Genomic DNA, 12,799 nt, shown 5'->3' with positions numbered 1-12,799 from the left:
ATAAAATAAGTACAAAGAAAAAAGATATTGCATTTATCGGAAAGGAGGAGTAATTTTCCAATCTCATATAATTTAAATTTAAAATGAGAAAGTCACCTCTGATCATCTGAAATTATGTAAATGGCAGCAGACTTCTATGGAGGGCAGGTCAGGAAGTATTATCTAAAATTCCATATCAATAGGGTTAAAATTGTAATTTTTAGCATGGCTTTGTATATTTGCTCTATAGCAGGGCTGTCAAACTCCCAGCCCAGGGGCCAGATGTGTCATGCGCTGGACATGCCCACGCCCACGCCCAGTTTAGCAAAGGGGGGTAAATCCCAATACGCCATGTGATACCTCTGTGATGACATGAGTTTGACACCCCTGCTTTATAATTTCTGTATTTTCTTTATTGTATTTTGATGCATTATTAACTGCTGTGAGCTACTCAGAATCATATATATGAGTGTGGCAGATTTATGAATTGAATAAATAAACTCAGTTTAAATTTCTTCAGGAAACCAATTATTTCAACAGACCCCTCAGTTCAAACTGAGGAACTATTTCTATCCAATGAAATTGTAAGGTCAGCAATTAAAATTGATGTAGGACAAACATCAACAATCAGAAATAAAAATCCAATTTCCATTGCATACCTATATAATACTGTGAAGGAAATTGCAAATATGCTGTTGACAGTTCTAACTTTCATTTCCATTTTCTTTCCCCAAGAGATGTTGTGTCTGGCAGCCAATTTGGTTAAGATGAGGGTGAACAAGCTTAAATACATTCCTCTACAATAAGCAGAGAAGCTGATGTTTTTGTTTGGAGGTTTGCCATTACTCCCAGTTTTATTTCCTAAGGTTACATTGTTCTGATGGATTAAGTTACTACATGAAGAACCTCATAAGAAAGAGAGAGAGAGAGAGAGAAAGAAAGAGAAGATAGAGAATACCTTGGAAGAACCATTAATATGCTACAAGTTTTCACATTTTTAAAAAGAAATATAAGGAAAACAATATTTTGCAAATACGTTACCTTTTGTTATTTTTTGTTTGTTTTGTACTTCAGATACAAAACTGAACAAATGTTTAAACTATGCCTGTGTTCAACTGAATTCTATTAATCAGATTTAACAACTTTGTTACCCTTAGATTTTAATTAGCCTATATAATCCTCACCAGTCAAATCCTCTTAATCTTGCTAAAACTGTATAAATTTTAGAGTCCAATGTCTGAGTCAGGCTGATCAATGGGTAAACAAACTGGCGAGAAAGGGAGAGATTCAAGGAAACTCATTCAAAATAATGGGCAATGTAATGTACATAATACGAGAAAATTGCCGTGGGTAATTTCCAATTTATTTACTCTCAGCACACTCTTAGTCACTCCCTAAATTCAAATCAGAGCAATCACAAACACCTCTCAGATCGGATAGGGGAAAAAAATGACCTTGAAGTTTATGAAACATCAGCAAATGTCAGAACATCTAACTGGCAAAAGGCAGGAAAAGCAGAGAGACATGTGACAGCCAAGTGATTAAAAAAAGCCAGAGAACTTAATATATAACAACAATAACAACAACAACAATAGTTATAGGTCCATGATGATGAACCTATGGCATGTGTGCCAGAGGTGGCACATAGAGCCCTCTTTGTGGGCACGCATTCCATCATCAGCTGCTCTTTGGGCGCTCACATGCACGCCAGCCAGCTGGTCTTCGCAGATGCTGGAATGCCAGAAAATGGCCCCAAAATGGCCCCAAAATGCCCCCAAAACGGAATTTTTCAGGTGGCTTTCAGGCCATTTTACAAGCCATTTTTGCCCCCCAAAATGGCCTGAAAATGCCCCCCAAAACAAAACCTGAAAATGGCCCGAAAAATGCCCACAAAACAGGCATGTGCACACCAGCTAGCTAGTCTTTGGGTTTCCGGCGCTCTGGCACGCGCACATGCATGTGTGTTCCGGTTCAGTTGTATAGGTAGTCCTCTTACAACAGTTTGTTTAGTTACAATGGCACTGAAAAAAGTGATTTATGACTGTTTTTCAGAGTTACAACCTTTTCAACATCCCTAAGATCATGCAATCAAAATTCAAATGTTTGGCAACTGGTTCATATTTGTGACCGTTGCTGTGTCTCAAGGTCATGTGATCACCTTTTGCAACCTTCTGACAAGCAAAGTGAAGGACGAAGCCAGATCCACTTAACAGCCGTGTTACTAACTTAACAATTGCAGTGATTCACTTAAGAACTGAGGCAAGAAAGATCGTAAAATGGGGCAAAATTTACTTAACAAATGTTTCACTTAACAACAAATTTTTTTACAGTATACGTAGCATTAGTATACTAATTATATTTCTTAAATAAAGAACTTTCCAGAGCCACTGGGGACAATATTGCAGTTAATTAGCCTGCACAATCCCACAGGAAGTTGTGCTGTTTCTTTGTAATTTACCCTATATACATACAATATAACAGTAGTAGTATAGTGATAGAAAGCAGAATGTCAGATATGCTGCACCATGAAAGAAATAACGTGTCATGCCCCTGGTGGAGTCTGACTCTGAGGAAGAGGAGGAACAGCCAACAGGGAGTGGGAGTGTGGCTCCAGAGGTGGTGGAGGAGGCTGAGGAAGGGCAGAGTCCGGCTGAGCAGTCAGAGGAGGATCCAGGCCCATCCCCTATCCATCCGAGGTCACGCAGGGAGGAGAGGATCAGAGAAAAGCAAGGTCTACTCAAGAGGAGATTACCATGATCCTCCTTGTGGCTTGCAGGTGGGATCTATGTATATAAGTTTTCAACTGTGTAGTTAGAATTGCTGTAGTCAATTAGTGTTTACCTTGAAAGAGGTTTATCTTTGCTGGCATTCTTCCCATGGACTTTTCTCGGTTATTTTCCTGGAGTTTATAATTAGTTATCTTGGCTTGCTTTGGAACTCTCATCAATGCGGTTTGTTTTGGTTTTCTGTTTGCCTCATTATTTACTTTTGTGACTTTAAACTGTGCCTAATAAAACAGTGAAGTTAAGTTGAAGGCTTTACTGGTCTTTAATATATGTTTTGGGTTATTTTGAGAGACTACGGGTCATCACACAACCTGATGAATGGGTATGAGGACTCCAACAAATAGACTTAAGCAACAGTGAAGCTTAATGGATATTCCTGTATTTCTTTTATATCACAGAATATTTTGAAACCAAAAATTGGATTTATTTTTTCAACAGAATCTATAAAAAGTACTGCAATTTTGCAAGATAAGTGCTGCAGTACAAACTTTAACGATATTATCAACCCTACCGTTCTGTTCGTTACCTTCACAAATCTGATATAATATGATTACTGAATAGCAAACAAAATAGCAAGTAATTTCTATTATATCAGTAATAATTAGATTTCCCACTCTAATCTATATTGAAAACATGTAAGAAATTAAACTTGTTATTATCATTAGCATCATGGTTGTTATTCTTTTGCTTTTAGGTTTCTGTCAAATAATCTGACACTGTTCAGCTGAATACATCCAAGTGGGAATTTAGCAGTAAATAATAGAAACAATAAAGTCAAGGATTATTATCCAAATTGGTTTATGTACATCCTCTTTCTAGAGAAATCTATTGGCCCAATCATTTGTATCTCTCTTTCTTCAATTCAATTTGAATCCAGATAGTCATTACAAGTGTAATCAATTTGGTAATTAGTTTCTGTAACTTCTCTGCCAATTGTCATGATTTTCTCTGGAGATTAGAAGAAATAGAAGCTGCAAAAAAAGAGAAAGGGGGATGCTATTTCAAACCAGCTGTGATATTAAAAGGGAATGTATTATTAATATGCACATTTTTAAAAAATGGGAGGGAAGATTTTCCACTTTGGAAGAAAAGAGGTTGAGGCAAAAGAAATGAAGTCTCTTTAGAAGGCAGTTATTATAAGTAAGATGGGGAATCAGGGAAGAGGCAATTTTCAAAAGCATCTCATTAGCTCAGGATTAGATTAATTTTTACTGATTTTTATTTACTGTGAGTTTAGCACTTGTCAACAGCTAGTTGTATTTTGTTAAAAAGGTCATGCACGAAACATCAGAGTATTAATTAAAAATTACCTTTAGAAACTGAATTTATACTAAAATATCTCCATTATTATTCATAAACTATGATGCCTTATTCCAGCTTCCTTTACATATATTATGATTTTATGTATAATGAATAAAATAATGCAACATATCTCTTACAATTTATAGAGTGAAGGGGGAAAAGAACTATATATTATCACTGCTGAAAAAAAATCAGCTGCCCTTTGACTCTTTTTAAGACTTAAAGGAGCCACAGCATCCCAATCGAGAGTTTTGGAAATTTTATTGCATCTTTCCTCATGGCTTTTAGTCCAGTTTTTGGACTGAGAAAACTTGGTAACCCTAATTGCAAGATTTATGATAGGAACTGAAAGGAGGGGATGCATCTCTTCTTTGTTTGTTTGTTTGTTTGTTTACTGCCCTCTCTTGTAGACTTCTGGATAGCTTCCAGATCAAGAGTGGTTTAGGAAATCTAAATTTTCTTTCAATTGAGGCAAATAAACAGGCTTAAATCCAGACAAGAAACATGCTAGTCAATGGCCAAACTATCCTAGGATCAGGAATAAAATGTAATCTGAATTCCTGCCATTGAGAGATGAAGTCTGTAGTCTGACAATTCTACCTAAAAACCACTGGTATGGTAGCTGGATCTTTCTCTGTCAGAAGGATCCCAGGTTTTATTACATATGTCTTTATCACATCAGATTAGATTATTTCCAAGCCCTGTTACACATAGCTGCTCTTGAAAAGAGTTCTGGAACTGCAGCAAAATGTATTTTGAAATACAGCATACAACTTCCTGTTATTTAAGTCACAATAACTCTTCATCCCTCCCTGGATATACCATGAAGATCAGATTAACTGAAGCTTCCTCTTCTGTCTTTCATTTATTTGCTGGTTATATTTTAACTTATCTTTTCTCTAAGTGCTCAACCTCATAAAAAGGGATTATAGCATTATCGAATCTTGCTTCCAGCAAAATGCAAACCATGATTTCTTCCCAATTAGGGAACATAGAGTCTACCCACACTATAAATGACTGATTTAAAACTTGCTATAAAGAATGGACTAAAGTCCTTCTAGCTGTGCATTATTAATATTGCTTTATGTGTCAGCAATTACCCCAAAATGGAAGCCCATAATGCTTTTCAGCAACTAAAGCTTCAAAGATGCAGATTTTAAAGCTGCACTACACAAACTTAAATTTAGGAATTTCCATATAGTATTTCTGCTGTTTAGGTTCATCCATTAAAAATCAGAATCCTGGATGGAAAGAGAAGTGCGAGATGTACAAGCTAGTTTAGAAAAAGCTAAGGAATAAAGCACATTATTGCCGATGAACACTGTATAACAGAAAAACAAATGAGGCCAAAAAGACAATATGTACTTCATTGCCAATAGAAAGGCAATGTGTCATCAAGGCAGGCCATGGAATATCTTTAAGATAATAGTCATCCCAGGCCACCTCACTGTTCTTATGCAAAACTTTTACACTGGCCAGAAAGCCACAGTCTGGTAGAATCTGAGTGAAACGGGTTCACAAAGGAAAGAGACAAGGCTATGCACATTCCTTGCTTATTTAACCTAGTTGATGAATATGGGGAAGAAAATGAAACAAACAACATGTTTAAAAGTTCTGATATTTATGTAGTTATTTACCAAGCACATCTAAATTATATTAAAGTAACCAAAATATCTTTACAATCCTCAATACATGTCACAACTTTTGAGTACACTAATGCTTGGGAATTGAATGTTGAAAAATTCGACATGCCCTCAGGGGGATGGCGCAAAGCAGTAAAGTCCATGTGACTTTACTGCTTTGGGACCTTCACTGCTTACCAATGTGCTTCTGTGCACAGTTATCACTAACAGGTAGTCCTCAACTTATAACCATGATTGGGACTGGAACTAAGTGATGTGATTATTAGTTGTAACATCATGTGACTACATTGCTTAGTGACCCAGCTGTGCTTGTTAGGCTAGGTCAACACCATTGTTAGATAAGGACCTCACAATTCTCTTACCCTGACAAGCTCACTTTTACTTCAACTCTCCTCACCCATCTATTTTCCTCCCATCTCTGTCCTTTTAAGTGACCTGCAAACTGCTCCAAACTCCTGTTGTGCACGTAGCCAAAATAGCCATGCACTGCCCCTAGTGCACATCACTGATCTTTGCCATTTTTTTTCCTCCTGCTGAGGACTCAGCACTGACAGCAGATGTGGCCATCTTTTGGGCACAGGACATCTAAGAAGCCAGGCTTCTCTTGCATGGCATCTGGGACTAGTGGCCCTTCGGGACCCTTAGTGGTGGCTGACGAGTCCCTGAATCATAAGCATTGCCAGCCAAGGTAACAGAGATCTCCCTCCTCAGTCAAGACTTAAAGCTATGCCCACACCCCACTCTCCTCTGCATCTCCTAGCACTGCCTCAACCATGTATGGCATTCATTCATTCATTCATTCATTTAATCAATTTCTATAGCCACCCAACCCAACCAAGTGACTCTAGGATTTGTTCATTTTTCTAGTCGGTATTTGCAAAGAAAAGACTGAGCTTTCAGTAGGGAGAACAAGGAAAAATACAAGACCCAAAAGCAGGTGTGGTGCTGATGCACACATTTCACATCTGGCTAATAACCTGCTTTCTTCTCTGCAACACCCAACTCACGCACTTTATCCATGTGCCTCTCCCTGGTTGGCTGAAAAGCCACGGTGATGCAGTGGTTAGAATGCAGTATTACAGGTTAATTCTGCAATTCAAATCTCACTGACTCAGGGTTAACTCAGCCTTCCATCCTTCTGAGATAAAATGAGGACCCAGACTGTTAGGGGCAAATATGCTGACTCTGTAAACCAATTATAGAGGGCTGTAAAACACTGTGAAGTATAGAAGACTACATGCTATTGCTATGTTACATGCTGCTCACTCTCTGATTGAATGGAATACTCTTCGTGTCCATCCCAGGTAGGGCATTGTTCTCATTGTGTGTATTTTTCTGGCTTTGCAGGAGGAAGGCTGGACTGAGAGTGAGCAGAAGGAACTGTGGGTAGATTCTGTCAGGGGTGGACTTTCCTCCTCATTAAAGCCCTTAGGTCTATTTTCTAGGACTACTTGCAAAACAAGCTGCAGAGTATGTGTTGCACTTCCTGGAATCTCATGTTCTTCCTCTTCCTCTAGTTCTTCCACACACATATCCCCAAACAGGCCTCACACACGGCCTCCACCTCACCCAAGGAACTGCCAGTGGCTCTCCCTAACCTTACCACATGTACCTCATAGCTATACTTTGCCCAGTGCCTGGATCCTGTGAAGGTGAGCTGTAGGAGGTGGCAGCAAGGCTACGTGGTGGAATGCAGGACATCCAAAAGGGCAGAGATGTGGGGAAGAATAGAGGGTGGAAGGAGTTGAAATGTTCATCAGGTGACCAAGGGTTGTTCCAAAGGCTGTAACTTCAGGCACCGGTTATAAGTCCCTGAAGTTCACTCAGCACACCATAACTTTGAAAAGTCACTGAAATAATGGTAGTAAATTAAAGCCCTTCATGGCATAGTTTATGTGATAGTCCATATATCTGTCCTGGTTTCTATTCTGCCATCTACAAGTCCAGAAGTTTCTGATTTTCTTTTTATTGCTTTTCTACTTTTTAATGGTAAGCCACCCATTCCAGCCTCGTAATTCTGGAATTTGATAGTCTCTGAATTTAAAGAATATGAACATGGTTCTAAAACTGGGGGAATAAATATAAAACTGGAAGAATAAATATCAATAACCTGAGCTATACTGATGACACTACTCTGACAGCTAAAGATGCAAATGATCCGCAAGCTGATAATCAAATAGCATAGTGAAGAAATAGGGCTACAGTAAAGAAAACTAATCTAATGACATTCAGCCTTAGAACTGACACTGACATTATTAAAGCAGTGGATAATTTCTGTTTTTTAATGACTGAGTATTAGCATAAAGAGACCAGCAGCCAGGAAACATATCACAGACTACTATTTGATAAGATGCAAATGAAAGCCTTGGAAAAGATTCTCAGAATTATGTCTATCTACAAAGATCAGAATCATCCAAATTTTCTTTGTGACATCTATGGGACAAGGAACGGGAACACACTCCGTTACACAGTGGTAGGGATTCGAACTGCCTAACTGCCAAACTTTCTGATCGACAAGCTCAGCGTCTTAACCACTGAGCCAGTGCATCCCTGTGTTCTAAATAGTTGTATTAAAATACTGCAATCATAAGCAATGAAAAAACACATGTAGTCTCACCTTAACTAATCAGTTTTCAATGGCAACAGATATAACAGATCTCTGTTGTCATTGTTGTTGCTGAAAAAAATGAAATTAGTGCACTTAATGTAACATTGCTAATAACACATTTCTTCACACTTCTCCTACTCTTTGCTAATTGCTAAGCCCCAGATAACTTAGTCAGGAAAATTAACATCTCTTGATCCTGAGTCCTTGATGGTGACTGCAGTATATCTGCCAAAACCAGCCATCAGCTGCATTGAGATAACTTAGGAAGGCCACAGGCTCCTCAACCACTTAGATCTTCACCTTGGTCCTGGAGCCATGCCATCATTTGTGTGAAACATAGACTGTTTCTCCTTCTCGGAGTCTGATGGCCTTATCTAAGAAGATTCTTAGCTGAATAATTCTGGAATATCTAAAATGGTATTCACTGATAATGAGCATTCGAACTCTAATCTTGAAAATAAATCAACATAGCAGTTCCTCCACGTATGTATCTGAGCTGTTTGTTTATAGATGAATCAAGAGATTTGATAGCTCATTACCCTATATTAATAACCTAAATGATTTTTACATGAAGATCCATTCCACTTATAGTTATGCTACATCCAGGTATAATTTTGGATGCCTGAATCTAAACATATATCCTACTGCTTTTCAGCAAGTATTACTTCAAAACAAATCTTAATAAATTTGCATTAAAATTAAGTGATATCATTATATAATTTAAATTAAATGAAAGATGATATTAATAACAGTATTAGCATGACAGTTTGATCAAGTGGATCTAGGCTAGAAACCACGAGATGTTGAGTTCTAGTCCCACTTTAGGCATGAAAGGCAGACTCTCTCTCTCTCAGCACAATCCACCTCACAAAATAATTGTTGTGGAGAAAATAGGAAGAGGTATTATATTCACTGCCTGTCTTACATTAGGTAACATCTGTAAATACAATATTTTGGGGAATTCCAATCCCCCCCCCATTGTTTTCTAGGAAATTTAAAAAAAAAAACTAAGAAAAATTGAAGTAAAGACAATAATGCTGGATATTTTATTGCTTTACAAACTATATTATGCATAGTTTCATTTCCTACAAAAGTAGATTTGCTATATACAATTCAAAACAGTTTATTTAGACAATAGTTGTATATTTACTGCTAAAATGTATGTTTACATTTTAAAAAATATACAAATCTTTGAGCTTTAAAAAATACTGCATTTCTTTGAGAAAAGTAAGCAAGCAGGGAGTAAACAATGTAAACTTAAAATATCAACAGATTTGGGACAGTAAAGCCAAGAGTCAGAGGTTCAGAGAAAAGAAATGCCAACTGTAGGAATAATCAACAGCCTTTCTGTCATAAGGCCATGAAGTATGAAGAACAAATAATACAGTAGGTTCAGAGGTGGTATTCAGCAGGTTCTGACCAGTTCTGGAGAACCGGTAGTGAAAATTTTGAGTAGTTCAGAGAACTAGCAGATATCACCTCTGACTGGAGATTTTACAGTATCCTTCTCCTACCACACCCACCAAGCCACGCCCACAGAACCAGTAGTAAAAAAATTTAAATCCCACCACTGAGTAGGTTACAACTGCCCTGAAATATACAAAGAAATGTGCATTCTCCCTTTGATCAATAGCAATCAGCTGTTTTAAATGGTGTAGTCCTATTATACAATTGAAATTCTTATCTAACCATTACCTGTCCTGCCACATCATGTGGGAGAGTTTCTGGTCAAGTTCAGGATGAGGATCTCAATCATTTCAAGTCATCTTCCTGTGAATTTCTGTAGTTTGGCATAATAACCTTTAAAACTGTAGTAAAGTACAATAATGGAAATTATTGTGCTCAGTAGTTTCAGGTGGCAAGAAGGTATGAGGCTTTTTTATGTTTTCATTAAAACAAAAGCAGTAAAACAAAAACAAAAAACAGTATAAACAGTTACACACACATACATACCCTCCCCCATTTATTCCAGTCACACATATAGCATCTAAATAATACAAGCATTATTACTCTGAATATTCATTATTTTTCAATATTACATTACATTACAAAGGTTATCCTAGTTCTTGACATTTCCATATACTCTGCATGTATATTTTGAGCCATGATCAGGAATCAAATGTCTTAGTTATGGTATTCAAATTGTATTTTTAAAATATGACGTTTTCATTTAATTATCCTGACATCAAAACATTGAGGAAAAACAATGCATTTGCAAGAAAATCTTTACACTTTTTCTTTTCACATTTTTGACAGGAAAGGAAAATACGTGGCAGGAAAAAATATTTGCCTTTCTTTCACTAAGGAATTTAAAATGAAATTATAATTGAGCTATAAATTTAATTATAAGTTATAAATTAATTTTATATTAATCATAGACGTCTGATATAATTAATCTGTCAAAACAGTTGTATCAACTAGGATACCTGGTTTTAAATTACATAAACTTCTACACACTATTCAAAATAGTGTTAACCAATTTATACTTAAAGTACAAATATACAGGAATGGTTTACACAAATCTTCTAAAAAAAGATCTATACAGATCTTCCAAAATTTATTATTTCTGTGTAAGTTTATGTATTTGTGCATGTGTGTGCATGTGTGTACTCATATACACGTTTATAACTTTCAAACTACAATTAAATAATTAGTTGAATTTCAGTATCAATCAACTTAGGAGTACTGAAAAAAATTCACTGTCATAATTGTTCAGGGTATATATGTGTATTTTACTGTCTTTTTAAATATGCAGTCATTCAATATTACGGTAATTACCTTCAACCACCACAATAAATATGGATTCAAAGGAGGTTGAAATTAAAACTAAAAAAGTGTTTACTAACTCAGGTAACCCTGATACTGGTCTCATCAATTTCTAAATCAGTGCCACAGAACTTGGCAATATATATGTCATAGGCAAGCTTCAGTCAGGTCAGAAATTAATTCTACTCATATTTTCATGGTTGGCATTATTGATTTTAATTATTTTCATTTTATTTTACCATTGTTTAATTTAATTTGGTTCATATCTTCCCTGGATAGATTTATGAAAATACATTATACAATTTATGAAAAGTATAGATGGAATCAATAAATTATTATAGATATTGCATTTTTGGTAATTCTCCAGACAGATAAGTTTTAACCTTTTACTGGAAACACATACATGAATCGTTGGCATGCAATGTTGAACAATTAACTTGTCAAGTTAATTGCTATGTCACATTTTGGCTCTTATAAAGGAAATTTTAATTATGAAAATTTAAAAAAACATTCATTTCTTAATTTGAGGGTGATTTTTTTTTTAATGCAGTAGGCTTCCTACATGACTTCAGGTCACTGATTACAGTCCTATTCCTTAAATGTCACAGAAAAACTTTTGATTGAAAAACTTTTTGTAATTAATTATATTCAACCTCTGCTAGTTAATATTTAAATAAATATTATATTTTGATATGCATCCATTGCATTCTAAAATTTTAGTGTGCACTTAGAAATTAATAACATTTCACCTAAAACCATGTAAACTTTTCTGGTTTTTGTATTCTTTTATAGATCTGTTAAAACCTATTCCTTACTTCCAAATATAAGCTTTGTTGCCAGTTGACTATTGTGTACGTAGCTCATAGTATTGTAAAAATTATTTCAACAATTTCCACAGATCTTAAAATTGTCAAGGTTGAGAAACAAGCTTGAAAGGATACTACCAGTGGTGGTATTCAACAGGTTCTAACCAGTTCTAGAGAACCGATAACAGAAATTTTGAGTAGTTTGGATAACCAGCAAATACCACCTCTGACAGGAGATTTTACAGTATCCTTCCTGCCACACCCACAGAACCGGTAGTAAAAAAAATTTGAATCCCAGCACCGGCTACTATGTATAAATATTCACCAACAGCTTGATTCCTCCATACTGAAAACTGCTAATTGCCAGTTTTGCCAATTGTGTTGCCAAAACTGGTGAAAGTGAAGTCTTGTGAGATAAAATATGATCTAAAGTGAATAATAAACTGTATATGTGGTCCTCTTTATATCACAAGGAAAGAATCTACCAAATATAACAGTGCAGAACAGTTATAGATTTTGTGTTCATATAATAAAATATCTCCAACTCAAACTTTTTTAATGTTACAATTTCCTGTCCTAGTTATTTTTGTAGGTTGTATATTCTGTAGGATGAAAAAAATACCTAAATGCTAGCCAAGTATTTGAGGATGGGTTAAGAAAACTAAGATTAAAGTCATAATTAAAGTTTTCAATTTAATGTTGCTAGTGAATCTTATAGAACGTTTCTCATAATACTGTAATGTTATTTGTGGCATGTTATTTAAAGAAACAAAGATGTTTCAAAATCCCATCACAAAATAAAAGAATATCTTTTGTTGTTTGTAGAATTCAATATTTTGTCATTTATGTGATTAAGTTTCAGACATAATTCCACATAGCTGCAAAGGGCTTATTTTTTTTGTCAAACAT

At 35.8% G+C, this 12,799-nt stretch overlaps 1 protein-coding gene across 9 annotated transcripts in view; it reads right to left on the bottom strand.

The window, feature by feature from the left end:
• The window catches only part of SNTG1 (syntrophin gamma 1), a 211,096-nt gene that overhangs the window by 150,907 nt on the left and 47,390 nt on the right, over positions 1-12,799 (bottom strand). The window contains exon 2 of one of the 9 annotated variants that reach the window (XM_087931229.1): positions 10,014-10,126. The exons of the other annotated variants lie outside the window; for them this stretch is intronic. The gene's annotated coding sequence lies outside the window, so the exon portion shown is untranslated. The remainder of the gene's footprint in view (positions 1-10,013; positions 10,127-12,799) is intronic. 9 annotated transcript variants of the gene reach the window in all.

The sequence above is a fragment of the Pseudonaja textilis genome, chromosome 3 (assembly GCF_049901715.1).
Source record: "Pseudonaja textilis isolate UNSWEBS1 chromosome 3, rPseTex1.2, whole genome shotgun sequence".
Lineage (NCBI taxonomy): Eukaryota > Metazoa > Chordata > Lepidosauria > Squamata > Elapidae > Pseudonaja > Pseudonaja textilis.
This window is presented reverse-complemented; position numbering and strand designations above follow the sequence as displayed.